Below are 4,473 nucleotides of genomic sequence, written 5' to 3' on the forward strand. Positions count from 1 at the left end.
AAACAATTGGCATGAACACTTATAATGTTGTTGGCAAGAGATATTAGTATTATAGTGCTCAACTTAGTACAGACTTGATACACACCACACACATACTAATAGTTTTGTGCCCGCATTGTGTGAAATGCGGAATAAAGTTAAAAACAAAAAGACATAAGTAATAAAAATAACCCATGATACTCTAGAATTCCTGACTGCAATACTTTGCAAGTAACTACCCGGGTGGGTATAATTTGCGATTTCTTCTATCTATATTCTTCCTTCTCTAGTTCTGCTGGTACCTGGTTAGGTATATGTTACATAAATATAAAATGTATTATGCTTCTATTATCCAGCGTTCTTACCCTCAATAGGCTCCTTGAGCTGGAGACATCAACGACCTCAAGGGAGTCCAGCTATTTCCACAGGCCAAGCACTGGGCTTTCTGGCAGAGGCTTTGGCAGTATGGCATCAATAAACTGTCCTCTGAACGAGGCTCATTCTGAGGCAGTACAAGATTTGTGGGATGTGCAGCAGAGGACGATGTGGGGTGGAAGATGCCCTATAATCTTATTTAGATACAGGTAGGTGTTTCCACATTTTCAAGGAATTTCAACACATTCAACCTACTTTGATTGAATATCATTAATGCAGATCTTTACACATGGGTCTCTTTTTAGATTTCAGTGCAACTACTACCTTTCCCATGGGCCGGAGGAACAGACAAGGTGGTGTCAGGATTCCTGGAATCTATCAGCTGATGTGATACCTCCCATGGCCCAAGATCCCACCAACCTTTATTATGAGGATTTGTGGGGATGCATGTCCTCAAATCAAGTGCAAGGTAAGTAATATTTGGCACCACATGTGACATACACATAATCAACTGTGAAACAAAAGCAAAACATTTGAGTACATAGATCTCCTTGGTTTCCTTTTTTTAAAGGTGACCGTTGAGCCAGTTTTGGGAGGCCTCACTAAAATACGCTCAACTTCTGTTCTAGTGCTCCCCTCACTCTAATGCCGGACGCGGAGCGAGGGTTTTTCTCGCATGGTTTGAACTGAACAACGGACAAAAACTAGCGGACAGTTGGCCTAGATCAGCACGCGCGCTCCATCATCGACAGTGGAAGATGGCAGGCCTGGAACCAACTGTTTCAGATGGGAGCCACAACACCCAGTGCGAACGCCTCAAAAACCTGCCACGAACACCTACAAAACACCAAACACACACACCACACACACACACACACACACACACACACACACCACACACACACACACACACACACACACACACACACACAACACACACACACACACAACCACACACCCTTCACCAAGAATGAAATCAAATATGTTTTTATTTGTATGAATTTATGTGTCATTTATCAGATAAGACCACCATCCCCACCCAAAGCCCCGCTGCTGCCAAAATCTCACTCTGAACTCTGTTCAAAACTTGAGAGCCCTGTGAGGGCTAAGCTAACAATGCTCTAACAATGAGAGGAGTTAGTCAAACTAACTAGCATAGTCAATGCTAAATTAGCATGTTTAACGTCAGAGCAACGTTTTTGACAAACAAGCATTTAAGCATTTGATATTTAATTGCAATGCTTTAAATGTTTTTTTCTGCTAAAAGAAACAATATAGACAATATGTTTTTCCGTGATTCATATAGACTTCTTGCACTATGTTTTATATGTATTTTATTATATATGTTGCATCGTTGGAGGAGCTCGGGTCATAAGATTTTCCTCGCCATTTCTACACTGCAGCTTATGTGCATATATTAATAAAACCTTTGAATTAAATTGAATTTGAATAAGGCAGACATGGTAACAAACTACATTTGATGAAATATTTTGGGTTAATTGTTTTTAGTTGAAGTTTGACACTGATATTCCAGAGGAAATGCGAGGTGAGAACATGCAACAGTCTGAAAGCGAGCAGTGACAGCTCGAATGATGAAAGGAGATCCACAGAGACAGATCAGCAGCTGAGAGCAAACAGACCATTTATTCACATGCAGAAAGAGTTCAGCAGGTGAACAGTAATAAACTGAGCACCCATTTGTCAGAACACCACGCTTGTCAGTGTTAGTGCTCAATTGGTTTTTGGTTTATCATGGAAAAGCATCATAATCTCATGGCAACCATGCATCCATGATTGTAAAACCTTCACTGTCTAACATGCCCTGTTACTGTAGACTCTGTCATTCCTTCTAAACACTTTTAAATTATTCCTGCTTCTCCCAAATAACCTGATCCTCACCTGCCAGCAAACGTGCTCCATATTCTTCTTAATGAGCCACAAACTGTAGTCCCCTGCCAGATCATTAATATTATGCAACATTGGCAGTAGTGTGTTGCATTCACCCTGTTTGCACGCCTACTCTTGCTTATTGCCTCCCTGCATTTCTGCAAATATGTCAACATAAGAATGTCACAATTATTACAAGATGTGAAGAGCTAAACTTTGGTTTTCTCATGGGTATTCCTAGATTTGTGTCAAAATAATTGCATGGTCCTCTATTTATTTCTAAAGGCCTTAGAAAGAACATGTTTTTCAGCAATGCAGAAGTCTGGTGGCGCAGTGATTACCTTAAAAATAAGTCAAGGCCTAACTTCAATTATAAGAGTCTAATCAAAGGTAAAGACCATTATGCATTTAAAAAAATACATTATATAACACATTGACTGATGTTGGCAAGTTATATTGAAGAAAACCAAGATTCAATAATGAGAAGAACATCAGTTTTGATAGTTGATCTTGTTTGCATTTTACACAATGGTTTCCAGGAGACTCCGGAGGGCCATGTTGGTGAAAATGTTGTCTGTAAGAGCTGTTTGGCTGCAGAGCTTTAATTCCAGCATGCAGATACTTGTGTTGCATTGATTCTTGTGACATCCTGCACCTCGGCCACTGGGGTTTTGTTTTTTGTGAGATGGTTGGCTCATTATCTCTGTCCAAATAAATAGCTAAATAAAAAATGTTTTTGGGATGGTTCAAGGGCCACTCTGTTTTGTAACGATCACATCCAATTGCAAGGTTCTTATATTCATATTTGAATGTACATCAAATTATTCAACACATATTGAAGAGTTTAAAGGCCATGTAATGCATCTAACACAGGTGTTTTTTAACATGTTATGTACAATATTCAGGTGTACATGTCAATGCTGTGAAAAGCATGCCCACTGCAGATGAATGTGTATGCTGCAGAGAGATCTGGCAGGTGATGGAACAAATAGACAGTTTGCAACCTACTGACCAGATAGCAGAGTCCTGCATCGGTTCGGGTATCCGCGGGTACCCGACGGGTGACCCGCAAAAAAGGTGATTTGCGGGTGGTATTTTTTCAAACGCTTTTTTCCGGGTTCGCTTCTGGGTAAAACAAAGATGATGCGGGTCGGGTTGCGGGTGTTGCATAATAAATATATTTAAACAATAATAATTGAGTTTAATGTTTAAATCCTCAGACCTCTCCCCCGCGGGACCGAGCATAATCCTATAACCTGCTGCGTGCATCTATCTGCTGCTGAGCGCACCACATTCTGAATGGCTGAGGTGAAGCTCTCTATAGCGGAGAATACAGCATTTCAATAACTCTTCCCTCAAGAGCGAAATCCAACTGTCTGGGAGGCTTTTGGTGTCATCCGAGATGGAGAAAAATAACCAACATCCCAGCTTTTTGAGCCAAAATATGCAATGCGTGTGTGATAATATGCACGTTTCACTGCTTACGGACGTCTCAGAAAATTAGAATATTGTGATAAAGTTTCTTTAATTTTTCTTGTAATTGCAATTAAAAAAACAAAAATGTCAATACATTCTGGATTCATTACAAATCAACTGAAATATTTGCAAGCCTTTTGTATTATTTTAATATTGCCTGATTATGGCATACAGCTAAAAAACTCAAATTCCTATCCTAAATATTAGAATGATCATGAAAAAGTATACTAATAGGGTGTTCCAACGAATCACTTGAGATCGTCTAATTAACCGAAAAAGCACCTGCAAGGGTTCCTGAGCCTGAAAAGACAACTCAGCTTGGTTCAGTAAACTAAATCACAAGTATGGGGAAGACTGCTGATCTGACTGCCGATCCAAGAGGACCGTCATTGACACCCTCCGATCAGGAGGGTAAACCACAAAAAAAGAAAATTTCTCAAAACGAGCAAGCTGTTCACAGAGTGCATTTCAAAGCACATCCACAAAAAGTCTGTTGGAAGGGGAAATGGGCAAGGAAACGCTGCCACAACCAAGAGCGAGATGACCCGCAGCCTTAACACAATTGTGAATGAAGAGTCCGCTTCCAGAATTCGGGGGAGCTTCGAAAAGACAGTGGACTGAAGCTGGAGTGCCAGGGTATCAAAAGCACTGTTCACCAGACGTGTCCGGGAAATGGGCCTACAATAAGCCGTATCCCCCATGGTTCAAGCCATCTGAACTCAGACAACGAAGAGGCGGTCTGACCTTGGGCTAAGA

The 4,473-nt window shown here is 40.7% G+C and overlaps 1 long non-coding RNA gene across 1 annotated transcript in view; it reads left to right on the top strand.

Moving 5' to 3' along the window:
• LOC104945370 (uncharacterized) overlaps positions 1–4,473 on the top strand; it is a 9,319-nt gene that overhangs the window by 1,492 nt on the left and 3,354 nt on the right. Inside the window, exon 2 of the long non-coding RNA XR_798332.1 lies at positions 1,458–1,463. This is a non-coding gene — a long non-coding RNA (uncharacterized lncRNA). The remainder of the gene's footprint in view (positions 1–1,457; positions 1,464–4,473) is intronic.

The sequence above is a fragment of the Notothenia coriiceps genome, unplaced genomic scaffold, assembly GCF_000735185.1.
Source record: "Notothenia coriiceps isolate Sejong01 unplaced genomic scaffold, NC01 NC01_scaffold00009596, whole genome shotgun sequence".
Classification (NCBI taxonomy): domain Eukaryota; kingdom Metazoa; phylum Chordata; class Actinopteri; order Perciformes; family Nototheniidae; genus Notothenia; species Notothenia coriiceps.